This window comes from Pan troglodytes, chromosome 8, assembly GCF_028858775.2.
Source record: "Pan troglodytes isolate AG18354 chromosome 8, NHGRI_mPanTro3-v2.0_pri, whole genome shotgun sequence".
Taxonomy (NCBI): domain Eukaryota; kingdom Metazoa; phylum Chordata; class Mammalia; order Primates; family Hominidae; genus Pan; species Pan troglodytes.
Window position 1 is genome coordinate 100,825,979 of NC_072406.2, and position 16,615 is coordinate 100,842,593.

Consider the following 16,615-nt stretch of genomic DNA (forward strand, 5'->3'; position numbering starts at 1 on the left):
CCTCAGATTAGTCTAAAAAATAAATCCTTAAAAAAATTGCATGCAAGGATATATGCCACAGGGGAAGATAAACTTTTCTTCATTCCATTTCCTGAATACTGCATAACTTCCGGGGACATTTGTAGTCCCTGGGGAGACCAAGATGCTAAGAAGAAAGTCTAGAATTGAGTGTGAATTTACCACATAAAGACTAACAAAAACGATCCATAATTTGCTGCATTGGAGAATTAAGTTTTCTGCATTAAGCAAAACAGGAGTTGAAAGGCAAGTTCAGCTAGTTTTGAGGTTGATAAATTTGTAGTTAACACATGCTTATGGACGTCTGAAATTATTATACAAATGAGGCAGGAAAATAGGGTCCAAAGGCAGGGATCCTAAGGACTTCCTAGAACTAAATCAAATGGAAAAAAAACTCCAACTCTATAGAGCAAGAAAATAACTTTGTAACTGCACTTCAGCTATGTCAGGAAAAATCCTCTTTATTTCCATAGGGTGTACAACAAGTAAATATCTTTGTAACTTCACTTCATCCTCTCCAATTACACAGGGCTTACACCAAGTCACCAGTGGGAAACCTCTAGAGGATATTTAAATCCCAGAAAATTATGTAACCAGGGTTTTGAGCCGCTTGTTCAGGCCTGCTCCCCCCCATGGAGTATACTTTTGTTTTCAATAAATCTCTGCTTTTGCTGCTTCATTCTTTCCGTTGTTTGTTTGTGCATTTTGTCCAATTCTTTGTTCAAAATGCCAAGAACCTGGACCCCCTCCACCAGTAACACAAATATAAATTAAACATACAGATAGATAAATAAAATATGTGTATAGGTTATTATGAATGCTGCTAGGGAAGGTAAATAATAACTTGCAAAATTATAGTTAAGGCTATGAAGAAGTCCTTGTTTTCTTTGGTAAACCTTGGCACTAAAATAGTACTGAGAATAGATACATCTTTAGAGATAGCTTTTTAAAGAGCTCCGGAATGTTAATATGACTTAAACATTACTTCAGTGGTTTCAAATGATCCTTCAAAGAAGGCAAATATAATGGGATAATAATTCAGAAGTATTACTCATGTTGATATTTAAAGAATAAATTGGAAGTCTCTGATAATGGTGGACTAAATAACTTAGATCTGGAAAAAGCATAAAAAGTATCTGATTGCAGACAATGGAAAGCTAAAAACACAATGAAGAATTTCAGTCAAGAAAAGGAAACCCTACCGGGTGCAGTGGCGCACGCCTGTAATCCCAGCACTTTGAGAGGCTGAGGCGGGTGGATCACGAGGTCAAGAGATCGGGACCATCCTGGCCAACATGGTGAAACCCTGTCTGTACTAAAAATACAAAAATTAGCTGGGTGTGGTGGTGTGCACCTGTAGTCCCAGCTACTCGGGAGGCTGAGGCAGGAGAATTGCTTGAACCTGGGAGGCAGAGGTTGCAGTAAGCCGAGATCATGCCACTGCACTCCAGCCTGGGCGACAGAGCGAGACTCTGTCTCCAAAAAAAAAAAAAAAAAAAAAAAGGAAACCCGAAGAAGTGAGAGGGCGCTGTATGTATCTACATCCCAGCAACATCTACTTATTGGGGAAGTATGGCTAAAAGCCCCCCAATTAATGGAGAATAGAAATTGGAATTCAGTCCACCAACAGGAAGTTTCCTCTGATAAGCCTCAATCCTCAGCCTTTGGGTTGTAACCCCAGAGTACTGTACCCCAAGAATAAGGTTAAAATGAAAATTGATCACTTATTTAGGAGCTGTAGTCCAGCTTTGAATCATAAGAATTACTAATGTACTAAAGTGATCTAGAAATACTAATACCCTAGCTGTCAAAAGCAAAAGTAAATTCTCTCTGGCAGAAAGTTAAATTATCCAAGGTGCTAGAAATAATGATATAATTTTGGCATGCCACAGAATAGGTCAATATAAATTACATTTTTATGTACTAGCATCATCAATTGCAAAATGAAATTGAAAATATTATGCCATTTTCAATATTATGAAAATATTTAAATACTTAAAAATACAGATAAATACGTTCACATTGGCAGACGCAATATTATTAAGATATCCACTCTTCCCAAATTTATTCAAATATTCATAGCAATTCTAATCAAAATCCCCTGGGCTCTTTTTTTCTTACCCTAGAAATTGTTATATTAATTCTAAAATTTTTATAAAATTACAATTGCCAAAACAATTTTACAAAATTTTATAGAATTTACACTACCTAATTGCAAGACTTACCACAAACCTGCATTAACTAAGACAGTGCAGTATTAGCATAAAAAGATGTCTACATCCATGGAGCAGTACAGAGTTTGGAACTAGACCACACCTATGTAGTCAGTTGATCTTCAACAAAGATGCTTAAGTAATTCCACAGAGTGAAGGATTGTTTTCAGAAATGGACAGCATAATTTTAAAAAAGACGAACTTTAACCTCTACATTACATCAGATATAAAATTTAATTTGAAATTAGTCATAGAATTAAGTCTAAAATCTTAAACTATAAAACTTCTAGAAGAAAACAGAGGAGAAAGTCTTTCTAACTTCAGGCTAGGCAAACATATCTTAGAAGAGACGCAGAAAAACCGAAGATCCTCACAGAACCCACTTCACTCCCCTGCTACCTCCACCAGAGCAGTGCTGGTATCCACAGCTGCAAGACCTGAAGATGGATCACATCACAGTTCTCTTTGCAGACACTCCCCAGTACCAGCCTAGAGCCCAGTACCTCCACTGGATGGCTAGACCCAGAAGAGCAAAAACAATCATTACAGTTTGACTCTCAGGAAGCCCCATTCCCAGGGGAAGAAGGAGAACACCACACCAAGGGAGCACCCCATGGGACAAAGTAATCTGAACAGCTACCCTTGAATCCCAGATATTCCCTGTGACATAGTCTACCCAAATGAGAGGGAACCAGAAAAACAATTCTGGTAACATGACAAAAAAAGTTACTTTAACACCCCAAAAGATCATACCAGCTCACCAGCAATGGATCCAAACCAAGACAAAATCTCTGAATTGCTAGAAAAAGAATTCAGAAAGTTGATTATTAAGCTAATTAAGGAGGGACCAGAGAAAGGTGAAGTCCAACTTCAAGAAATCAAAAACATGATGCAGAATAAGAAAGGAAAATTCTTAGTGAAATAGAGAGCATAAGCAAAAAACAATCACCACTTCTGGAAATCAAGGACACACTTAGAGAAATGCAAAATGTACTGGAAAGCCTCAGGAATAGAATCGAACAGGCAGAAGAAAGAACTTCAGAGCTTGAAAACAAGGCTTTTGAATTAACCCCATCCATACAAGACAAAGAAAAAAGAATTTTAAAAAATGAACAAAGCCTCCAAGAAGTTTGGGACTATGTTAAACATCCAAACCTAAGAATAATTGGTGTCTCTGAGGAAGAAGAGAAATCTAAAAGTTTGGAAAACATATTTGGGGGAATAATCAAGGAAAACTTATTCAGCCTTGCTAGAGATCTAGACATCCAAATACAAGAAGGTCAAAGAACAACTGGGAAATTAAATGCAAAAAGATCATTGCCTAGGCACATAGTCATCAGGTTATCTAAAGTCAAGACAAAGGAAAGAATCTTAAGAGCTGTGAGGTAAAAGCATCACATAACCTATTAAGGAAAACCTATCAGATTAACAGCAGGTGTCTCGGCAGAAACCCTACAAGCTAGAAAGGATTGGAGACCTATTTTTAGCCTCCTTACACAAAACAATTATCACCTAAGAATTTTGTATCCAGCAAAACTAAGCTTCATAAATGAAGGAAAGATACAGTCTTTTCCAGACAAATGCTGAGAGAATCTGTCACTACCAAACCGGCACTACAAGAACTGCTAAAAGGAGCTCTAAATCTTGAAACAAATCCTTTGAATACACCAAAATAGAACCTCCTTACAGCATAAATCTCACAGGACCTGTATAATAATAACACAATGAATAAAAAACAAGGTATTCATTTACATTCATAACATTGAATGTAAATGGCCTGAATGCTCCACTTAAAAGATACAGAATGGCAGAATGGGTAAGAACTCACCAACCAAATTTCTCCTGTCTTCAGGGGACTCACCTAACATAACACATAAGATCTCACAGAAACTCAAGGTAAAGCAGTGGAAAAAGATATTCCATGCAAATGGACACCAAAAGCTAGCAGGAGTAGGATTTTTATGTCAGACAAAACAAACTTTAAAGCAACAGCAGTTAAAAAAGACAAAGAGAGACATTATATAATGATAAAAGGCCCATTCCAACAGGAAAATATCACAATTCTAAATATATACGCACCTTACACTGGAGAACCCAAATTTATGAAACAATTACGACTAGACCTAAGAAATGAGAGAGATGGCAACACAATAATAATGGGGAACTTTAATACTCAACTGACAGCACTAGATAGGTCATCAAGACAGAAAGTCAACAAAGAAACAATGGACCTAAACTATACCCTATGACAAACGTATTTAACAGATATTTACAGAATATTCTACCCAACAACTGAAGAATATACACTGTATTCATCAGCACATGGAACATTCTTCAAGGTAGACCATATGATAGGCCACAAAACAAGTCTCAGTAAATGTAAGAAAACTGAAATTATATCAAGTACTCTCTCAGACCACAGTGGAATATTCAATATTTATGTGGTAATCAAAATTGGATGTTTTTAGAAGCTAGCGTAGTTGCAGGGTGGTGGAGGGGCAGTGGGCAGAGGATTTAGCTGGTATAGAAAAAGATCTTGTTTCTTCGGGGCAATAGCAGGCATCATTCCACAAAAAAACTTAGCATGTTTTCTAGTTTTCTAAGAGACCTATAGGTGACAAAGGGAAGAATAGGGGCCTAGGTGAAATATAAGTGTCTTCTCCAGGGGGGAACTATTGTAACTATTCCTGAAGATAAATAAGCATAACATATGACTCCCACTGCTTATGTCAGATCACAGGTTTACCCAGTGAATGCTAAGTGGTTGTAGAGAACAGAAGGTAGCATATATGAGAGATGGGGAGGGGGGGAATGAAAAAAAGGTAAAAAGAGATTGAGTTATTTTTCACTGGTTGTATACATGATTTGATGGAGAGTGTATAGGGAAGAGGGTAATGAGGGTGCAATGGAATCTCACTTAGCAAGGAAAGAGAATGCACAATTGATAAACACAATCAACTGATGAATCTCTAAGATTCCATTTATATGACATTCTCAGAAAGAGAACACAGCAGTGATAGAAAGCAGATTAGTGATTGCCAGCGAGTAGGAAAAGAAGTATGACTGGGGATAGCATAAGGGAGATCTTCCTGGTGATGAAACTAAAGGCATCCTGATATATATATATGTAGATAGATAGATAGATAGATAGATATATGTTATATATGTTACATATATATGTAAAAATTATATAAAAATATGTTAAAAATGTATAAACTGTACACCAAATTTTTAAAAGTCAGTTTTACTGTATAATGTTTTCAGTTTAAAAATTAGAAAAAATACTTAAAGAGGAAAAGGCATCAATGGATTAAATTCACAAAATGGAAACAAAAGGCAACATGTGACTCTTATTTGGATCTTAAGCACAAAACTATGGGAGAGAAAAGCATGAGGTAGTTTAAAAAATTTGAACGATAATTGGTTATTTGATGATATTAAATGTTAAAAATATTTTAGTAATAATATTTCAGAAGTATAGTTGTGTTGTTTTAAGAAATCCTTTTAGAGATGTATGGTGAAATATTTACAAAAGAAAATATATATTTTAGATTTGCTTCAAAATAATTCAGTGCAGGCGAGAAAGTTTGAGGTATAGATTAAACAAAATTAGCCATGAGTTGATGACTGCTGAAGGTAGCTGATAAGTAGGTTGGGATTCATTGTATTATTTTTCTCTACTTTGTACCTCTGTTAAATTTTCCATAATCAAAAGTTAAAGAATAAACATTTTAAAAAATTAAAAACATTTACAGTAGCATCAGAAGTATGAAATACCTTGAAATAAACCTAGCAAAAAATGTGTCAAACCTGTGTATTAAAATACTATTTTGAAACATTTAAACAATCAAACTGTGAGGAGAACTATAGATGTTCATGATTGAAGACTTGGTATTGTTGATATCAGTTTTACCCAAATTGAATTATATAATTAATACAATCCCAATTAAAATCCTTTTTTGTAAAAAGTTATAAGTTGAATCTAAATTTTATATAGAATTGCTAGTGGTAAAAAATAGTGAAGAAAATTGTTTTCAAAAGTATTAATATTGGAGGATTTACCCTATTAAATATCAAGAATTATAAAATTACAGTACTTAAGACAGTGAAAGATTTTTGCAAGGATAGAAAAATATGCTAACGAAATAAACTAGAGAGTCTAGAAGCAGAGTCACACATGTATGGTCATCTGATTTGATAAAATGACAGTGCCATACAGGGAAAACTTTGGGGTTTACAATAAAACAACTAGAGATTACATACATTATGTATATCTTATATCCTGTTTTGTACACTATAACAATAATTCAGGTGAAGTGCTGATCTTAATGTAAAAGGCAAAACAATAAAGCTTCTAGAGGAAAACATAATATTTTCAAGACCTTAGAGTAAGCAAAGATTTCTTAAACAGAGCACACAAAGCATGATCCTAAAGGAAAAGGCTGGTAAATTGAATTATATTAAAATCAGGAACTTCAAAGGGATTGTAATATATAAAGAATTTCTACAAATTGATTTTAAAAATACAGACAAGCAAATTTAGAAATGGGCAAAAGACTTGAATAGGTATTTTGCAAGAGAAGAAATTCAAATCTCTCTGATAAACAGAAAAAGATGTTCAACCTCATTAGCCATCAGGGATCATAGAAATACCCTAAGAGACCCCTGTCTCTACTAAAAATACAAAAAATTAGCCAGACGTGGTGGCAGGCACCTGTAATCCCAGCTACTTGGGAGGGTGGGGCAGGAGAATCACTTGAACCTGTGAGGTGGAGGTTGCAGTGAGCCAAGATTGTGCCACTGCTTTGGGAGGGTGGGGCAGGGGAATCACTTGAACCTGTGAGGGGGAGGTTGCAGTGAGCCAAGATTGTGCCACTGCACTCCAGCTCCAGCGACAGTGTGAGACTCCACCTCAAAAAAAAGAAAGAAAGAAATACCCTAACATACATACTAGAATGGCCCAAAGAAAAATGATTGACAATACAAACTTGGTCAACATACAGAAAAACAAAACTCTTAAACACTGCTGTAAAATGGCACAATCATTTGGAGAGTGGCCTGGAAATATCTACTAAAGCTAAACATATATCTACTATGTGACTTAGCAATTAAATTCCTAGGAATATACAGAATGTTCAGAGCAACATTATTCACAATATCCCAAAATGGAAATAAACCAAATGTTATCAACAATAAAATGGAGGCCTGGCCCCATGGCTCAGGCCTGTAACTCCAACACTTTGGGAAGCCAAGGTGGGAGGATCGCATGAGGCTATAAATCGGAGACCAGCTTGGGCAACATAGCAAGACCCCATCTCTACAAAAAAGAAACAAAAACAAGCAAAAACAATAAAATGGATACATAAGTTTTTGTGTGTTCTCACAATGGAATACTCTTGTAGAATAATGACAGTGATTAAACAGCTAATGCATACAAAAACATAGACAAATCTCCAGCCACAAATAAAACTAGTATTTTATTTCCATTTGCCTATTTTACCCTGGGAAAACATTGTTTCCTTGCAGAGGACTTTCCTGTTAGTGACCCTGCTGGGAAAGCCTCCCAGGCTGAAGGCACTTCACCTATCTCAGCAGTTAGAACAAGCCCTTCAGGGTCCTCATAAAAGTCCCTGGCCTGCGTCAGGGAGAGGCTGATCCCCCAGGGCCGACTGGAATCTGAGCTCAGACCATTAGGAAGCAGGCTTAAAGCATGAGATCCTCGGTGAACAGGCTGTGCAAACGCCAGGTCGAGCTCAGTTGGCGCCGAGCGCCCTTAACAGCACCTAGAGGCCCGACCTGCTGAGGCCCTCAAAGCAGGAGCTGAGGCGGGGGATCCTCAGGCAGGCACTGATGACAAGGAGGACTTCCATGGGATTACGGCCGCCTACAGAAGAAGTGGACGCCCACCAATAAAGACCAGGCCTGGAAGACTCTGACGGAGCACTACAGCATCCTGATGTTGCTGGATGGGTATCCCGCAACCCCTGCCTCAGGCTGAGGCTGCCTGCTCTCTGGCCTGGAGAAGGGGAGATGAAGAGAGGAGGCAAGCCTGCTTCCTGGGGCTTTGCCAGAAGCCACAGCCTGCAGCTGCTCTGTCAAATGGCTACAGTCTCTAGACGACTGAAACCCTTCTCTGAGGCCTTTTGGCCCGGCTCTGTGAAAACAGGACATGGAGGCCCTGCTGGGCTGGTGCTCAGTCTCTGCTTGGTCCCCAGTGTGTAAGTGGCTTCTTTTCTGGGCCTTTCTCTTCCCCCTCTTCACTAACCCCTAATCCCATAGCCCCACCACTCTCTTCCCTTCATAGAGTTCTGCTTTGTGATTTTGTAAAGAAAAAACCTAAAATTTAAGCTAAATTAAAAACAAAACAAACAAACAAAAAACAGACTGCTGAAGGAGGGGATCTTGGTGATGCCAAACATGCTCTCGGGACAAGACAGATCAGTGATTCAAAGCCCGGCTGAGCCATGACAGAGTAAGAAACATGGAGGCCTTCAACAGGTGTCTCAGAATAACTTAGGGCAGTCGCTAGAGATTAGATACCTGAAGTTAGGTGAGATAGGATTAGACAATGATAATTTGAGAAATCAATAAATATGAAGCTTTAAAAATTCTTTAAAAATTCAAGGAAACACTCAGTAAATCTGCCTACATAATAATTATTATATCAAAGATATTTAAAATAAGAAGAAAGTAAATACCAGGAATACGTCTCCTACTTTCCATGTATTCCTTTGACTGCATTATTTGTTCATTCTGCAATGGTCCAGAAATACGAGTTTTTGTCACTGACATGAGAACGGAGAAGACAGAGAGGAGGGAAGGAAAAGAAGAGCTCATTAGTGAAGAGGAGAGAATACATGAGGGAAATGATGAAGAAAGGGGAAAGCTATGGTTGTACAGAGAGAAAACAGGAATTAAGGATGCTAAGTGCACAGCTTCCCTTCACCTTAGTGAACTAGTTGGTACTATTGAACATATATCTGGTACCTCATTCTTTGCAAGAAGTTCTGGAAGCTTCAGAAATCACCTCTAAAGGTAGTGTCAGAAAGGAGTGAGGGGCTGGAGATAAAGGAAGAAATGGGAACAGCTTTAAAAATCATAGCAGTTTCCAAGTCATATCAAATAATTTTTTAAGCAACAAAATTACTCTCTCTACTAGTAGATTGAATCAAATGAAAGCTACTCTGGAATAAATCTGATGTTGCTCAATGGACTATTGTTAACTCCAAAGATAACAGCACTCTCCCTAGATGATCTTATACTTTTCATGCTTCAGATGTCACATATGAGAAAAAGTTGAGTTTGTCATAATGCTTTCGGGCCTAGAAAGCTCTTAAGCCAGATCAACCTCAATAATTAGGTCAGCATCACCCAATCTGCATGTACAATCTGCATGTGGATATTTTTTTCAAGCTGGTATTTTTTTTTTCAATTTGAAAGCAGTCATTGTCTATTAACTGACAAGATTACAATAATCATGGTAGATACCTTGTTTCATCTTTCTAATAAGCCTATTGATCTAGCCTTCCCTGTTGCTGGCATTTTCACCTACAAATGGGTGGCCTTTTTCTTTATTCTGTGGAGAAGATAACTTGAAGGGCATAAGAAGTTATTTGCTTCTTTGAAGTATTTTCCAGTTGTATAGATCTCATGAATCAGATTCTTTATGCAGATGATACCAGATTTATCAAGAGATCAAGAAATCAAAGTGTTATCTATCAAGGCAATTCACTTCTTACTGATTTTGCCATAACCATGCTTATATATTAGTTTATTTTCTGACTTCAGGCTCGGGTACCCCCCTGCAATATGTGGTTCTAAAGCCTCAGCCTATTCAATGAGGCCTTGAGCTTAACAAAGTTTCTGTTGAAAATCTGGCAAAGGCAAAAGAGTTGCAACACCTTTTGGACTCACACCATTGATACCTCTGACCCTGATGACAAATGCCAATTTGGGTTCTGCCAGTATATAGCAGTTGCCAGCTTTTTTTGCCAGCCTAGCCATTTGAATCTCAGTTATGGGCATCTGCCTATAGTCCTTGTGATAGTGCTTAGTTTTTTCATAGATAAGCTTCCTCCTTGCCTTTTGAAGCATACTTTCCTTCTTAGGCATTTTGATCTTCAGCTCTGTGAAATTCTTTTGCTCTTTCTTAAAAGTTTCTGGCACAACAGGAAACTTCTTTTTCTTCTCTTCAGCACCCTTCATGGTTCCAGCCAGAAAAGACATCGAACTGTTTTGTACTTCAGGATTTTAATTTATTTTTGTTAATTATGCGTACATATTAGGAAGAAGAAAATAATTGCCTTTGCTGATACTTGCTTTCTGTTGGTACTGGTATTCTGTGGTATGATAGGAAGTGCACAGATTTATGAACTGATTGGCATATATTAATGATATAACCCGGGCAACCCGCTTGGGTCCCCTTCCACGCTGTGGAAGCTTTGTTCTTTCACTCTTCACAATAAACCTTGCTACTGCTAAAAAAAAAAAAAAAAAAAAAAAGGTGTAACCAACACATTAACCAGCTGTATGGTCTGGGCAAGTCACTTCGCATCACCTAGACTCCATTTACTTTTCTATAATATGAGTACATTGGTATAGATAGTATCTGAAGTTTTTTTTCTTCTAATTCATACATATAAAAGTTTTGATTTTATAATTGCCAAATAATAGAAAAAATAATTGCTAAAATTTGATGTTTATGCAGTAGAAAAATCCCCCTCTTGACACACACACACACACACACACACACACACACACACACACACATATCCCTTTTGTCTGGTTGCTGGCAAGCTTTGATCCCTAAGAATTGGTTATGGCTTTGGCCCCATGGCCTACAGCAGGAACAGAGAAGGAGTAGGGGTTGATGATTGCCTTGTCCATGAGTTACTGTTAAATTCATTATTTTTATTGGGTTTTTTTTTCTATTTCTGGGGTCCTTAAAACCTTTCCTCTTGAATTCTAAAAAGAGTATATAAGTAATATCAATTTTGGAATGTTTTAAAATAAACTTTGACACATACATCACACAAACATGAAGCAAAAATGGATTGCAGAGCCAAAAATCTAAATGTAAACCCCAAAGCATAAAACTTCTATAGAAAACATGGGAGAAAATCTTTGTGATCTTGAGTCAGGCAAAGATTATTTAGATAAGATACAAAAAGCATGATCTATGAAAGAAAAGAAAGGATAAATTGGATTTAAAAAAATTAAAAACTTCTGCATTTTGAAAAGACACTAAAAAAATAAAAAAACAAGCAACAAACTTGGAGAAATATTTGCAAAATTTATCATTAAAAGACCCCCAAACCTCAGCAATTTAAAGAAACAAACAACTAATTAAAAATGAGACATTCTTTAACAAATGCATAACCTCATTTGAATTATGGGAAAACTTTTTTTTGTTAAATTGAGGGACCTTCGGCAAAATAACTGAAGTGTTATTTAAAACTGTGAAAATTATGAAAAACAAGGAAAGAACGAGGAGCTATTACAGACTGAAAAGTACTAAAGAGGAAAAAACAATTAAATGTAATGTGGAATCCAAAATAGGATTCTGGAACAGATAAACAACATTCCAATAGGAAGATTAGAAAAGTTCAAATAAGGAGTATAGCTTAGTTAATGATCCTGTACCAATGACAATTTCTTGTTCTGGATAATTATATTATTATGATTATGAAAGATGTTAATAGAAGTGAGATCAAAGATAACAGAAAAGTCTACTATTTTTGCAACTTTTCTGTGGCTCAAAATTAAAATTTTAAATTCTAAAAATGGGAAAGATTTAACCAAATACTTTACTAAAGAAGATATATAGATGGGAAAGGACTACACAAAAGGATGCTCAACATCATTAATCATGTGGGGAAGGACCTCACCAGTACTACCACACACCTGTTAGAATGGCTAAAAAAAAATAACCTCACAATACCAAGTGTTAGTAAGAATGCATAGCAGCTGGAGCTCTCTTACATTCCTGGTTTGGATGACCAAATAGTACAAGTTCTTGGATAACTGTTGAGCAGTTTCTTACAAAATTAAAAACACACTTATCCTATATCTTAGTCGGCTCAGGCTGCAATAAAAGATACTATAAACTGAGTGGCTTAAACAGTAGAATTTATTTCTCACAGTTCTAGAGGCTGGGAAGTCCAAGATTCAGGCATTGGCAGATCCAGGGTCTGGTGTGGGCCCACTTCATGGTTTCCTCTTGGGCATTTTCTTACTGTGTCCTTGCATGGTGGAGAGCAGAAAGAGACCATTTTTCTCATGTCTCTTCTTAATGGGCAGTAATCCATTCCTGAAGATTCTACTCTCATGACCTAATTACCTTACAAACGCCCCACGTCCAAATAGTGTCACATGGAGGATTCAGGCTTCAACTTATGAATTTTTGGGGAATGCAAACATTCAATTCATAGCGCCATATGATGCAACAATCATATACACACAAAAATAATGAAAATTTAAATTTACACAAACTCCTGTAGGCAAATGTTTATAGCAGCTTTCTTTATAATTGCCAAAACTAGGGGGTGAGAAGAACCTAATACATTTCAACTGGTGAGTGATAAACAGAGTGTGGTACATCCATACAATGAAATACTAGTTACCAATAAAAGGGAATGGAGTCTTGATAGATGCAATAACATGGTCAAATCTCAAATGCATTATGCTGAGTGAAAAGAGCTAGACTCAAGGGGCTACATACTGCATGATTCCATTTATATAACATTCTGGAAAAGGCAAAATGATAGAACAGAAAAAAGTTCAATTGTTACCAGAGGCTAGAGATAAGAAGAGATCTGGTTGAAAATGGGCAAAAGAGAATTTCTTGTGGCAAAGTAACTCTTACATTTTTTGACTTTGTTAATAATTTACACAATTGTACATTTGTAAAAACTTATAGAACTGTACCCTTAGAAAATTAGTAAATTTTACTATATGAATTTTATTCATCAATAAGCCTGACCTAAAAAAAAGTATTAGGAGGAGAACAGGGTGTTGCTGTTTTAGATAGGGTGGTAAGAGACGGCCTCACTAACACAATGATATTTGACCTAAGGAAAAGTCAGTGTTCCGCTATTTTCTTTTGAATATGGTTTCTGGAGAGAGCAGAGGTAAACATGTATGCTCCACTATATTTCAGCCTTGATTCTTATTTCTTGGTCAGAAAGAATTATCACTGTTTAAAGGTAACCATTATCTTATGAGTAATTAAGAAGAATCCAAGTAAGAGAGAGTCAGGGATGCATCTGGATATAGTACCACCTATTGGTGCCCTGCTCAGACCCAGTTTAACAGGCTGGTGCAGCCAGCTTTCAGCAGCTTCTAGTGTTGACTGCTAAGAAATCACAGCTGTATGCTCCTCCTGAGCTCACCCTTGGCTGATAGAAAGCACGTCACCTCTGTAATGTCTGACAGTTTATTATCTTCTCACAGGGCAGCTCACAATAGTTGACTGACTGATTTTGGACCACAAAAACTGGACTTTTCTCCAGGTGTAACACTCATACTTCAGAGCTCCCTGTGGGATTCCACTAAGACTTAGCTTCTTCCCCTTCTTTATCCTTCTCCCTTGTTTCCTTACAGATTTTACCTGTGAGCACTCCCTCAGCAAATCAGATAGTAAGAACCCCTGTCTCAAGCTCTGTTTTCTAAAGAACCCAACCTAAAGTACTGACGGAAAATATTTTAAGCAGAGGAAACAATTAAGGCAGTTCTGAAACTTTAGCCTGCATCTCAGTTATCTGGAGAGCTTGATAAACAGAGATTTCCAGGCTCCATCCCCAAAATAACTAATTCAGTAGATCTCAGGTGGGCTCAAGAATTTGCATTTCTAATAAGTTCCCAGATGATTCTGACAGTACTGACCCAGGGACCAGACTTTGAAAAGGCTTAAGTGGCTTAGGATTGACTTGGCGATGCGGGCTCTTTTTTTGGTTCCATATGAACTTTAAAGTAGTTTTTTCCAATTCTGTGAAGAAAGTCATTGGTAGCTTGATGGGGATGGCATTGAATCTGTAAATTACCTTGGGCAGTATGGCCATTTTCACGATATTGATTCTTCCTACCCATGAGCATGGAATGTTCTTCCATTTGTTTGTATCCTCTTTTATTCCCTTGAGCAGTGGTTTGTAGTTCTCCTTGAAGAGGTCCTTCACATCCCTTGTAAGTTGGATTCCTAGGTATTTTATTCTCTTTGAAGCAATTGTGAATGGGAGTTCACTCATGATTTGGCTCTCTGTTTGTCTGTTGTTGGTGTATAAGAATGCTTGTGATTTTTGTACATTGATTTTGTATGCTGAGACTTTGCTAAAGTTGCTTATCAGCTTAAGGAGATTTTGGGCTGAGACAATGGGGTTTTCTAGATATACAATCATGTCGTCTGCAAACAGGGACAATTTGACTTCCTCTTTTCCTAATTGAATACCCTTTATTTCCTTCTCCTGCCTAATTGCCCTGGCCAGAACTTCCAACACTATGTTGAATAGGAGTGGTGAGAGAGGGCATCCCTGTCTTGTGCCAGTTTTCAAAGGGAATGCTTCCAGTTTTTGCCCATTCAGTATGATATTGGCTGTGGGTTTGTCATAGATAGCTCTTATTATTTTGAAATACGTCCCATCAATACCTAATTTATTGAGAGTTTTTAGCATGAAGGGTTGTTGAATTTTGTCAAAGGCTTTTTCTGCGTCTATTGATATAATCATATGGTTTTTGTCTTTGGCTCTGTTTATATGCTGGATTACATTTATTGATTTGCGTATATTGAACCAGCCTTGCATCCCAGGGATGAAGCCCACTTGATCATGGTGGATAAGCTTTTTGATGTGCTGCTGGATTCGGTTTGCCAGTATTTTATTGAGGATTTTTGCATCAATGTTCATCAAGGATATTGGTCTAAAATTCTCTTTTTTAGTTGTGGCTCTGCCCGGCTTTGGTATCAGAATGATGCTGGCCTCATAAAATGAGTTAGGGAGGATTCCCTCTTTTTCTATTGATTGGAATAGTTTCAGAAGGAATGGTACCAGTTCCTCCTTGTACTTCTGGTAGAATTCGGCTGTGAATCCATCTGGTCCTGGACTCTTTTTGGTTGGTAAACTATTGATTATTGCCACAATGTCAGCTCCTGTTATTGGTCTATTCAGAGATTCAACTTCTTCCTGGTTTAGTCTTGGGAGAGTGTATGTGTCGAGGAATGTATCCATTTCTTCTAGATTTTCTAGTTTATTTGCATAGAGGTGTTTGTAGTATTCTCTGATGGTAGTTTGTATTTCTGTGGGATCGGTGGTGATATCCCCTTTATCATTTTTTATTATGTCTATTTGATTCTTCTCTCTTTTTTTCTTTATTAGTCTTGCTAGCAGTCTATCAATTTTGTTGATCCTTTCAAAAAACCAGCTCCTGGATTCACTGATTTTTTGAAGGGTTTTTTGTGTCTCTATTTCCTTCAGTTCTGCTCTGATTTTAGTTATTTCTTGCCTTCTGCTAGCTTTTGAATGTGTTTGCTCTTGCTTTTCTAGTTCTTTTAATTGTGAACAGCATGGTACTGGTACCAAAACAGAGATATAGATAAATGGAACAGAACAGAGCCCTCAGAAATAATGCCACATACCTACAACTATCTGATCTTTGACAAACCTGAGAAAAACAAGCAATGGGGAAAGGATTCCCTATTTAATAAATGGTGCTGGGAAAACTGGCTAGCCATATGTAGAAAGCTGAAACTGGATCCCTTCCTTACACCTTATACAAAAATCAATTCAAGATGGATTAAAGATTTAAACGTTAGACCTAAAACCATAAAAACCTTAGAAGAAAACCTAGGCATTACCATTCAGGACATAGGCATGGGCAAGGATTTCATGTCCAAAACACCAAAAGCAATGGCAACAAAAGACAAAATTGACAAATGGGATCTAATTAAACTAAAGAGCTTCTGCACAGCAAAAGAAACTACCATCAGAGTGAACAGGCAACCTACAGAATGGGAGAAAATGTTTGCAACCTACTCATCTGACAAAGGGCTAATATCCAGAATCTACAATGAACTCAAACAAATTTACAAGAAAAAAACAAACAACCCCATCAAAAAGTGGGCAAAGGACATGAACAGACACTTCTCAAAAGAAGACATTTATGCAGCCAAAAAACATGAAAAAATGCTCATCATCACTAGCCATCAGAGAAATGCAAATCAAAACCACTATGAGATACCATCTCACACCAGTTAGAATGGCAATCATTAAAAAGTCAGGAAACAACAGGTGCTGGAGAGGATGTGGAGAAATAGGAACACTTTTACACTGTTGGTGGGACTGTAAACTAGTTCAACCATTGTGGAAGTCAGTGTGGCGATTCCTCAGGGATCTTGA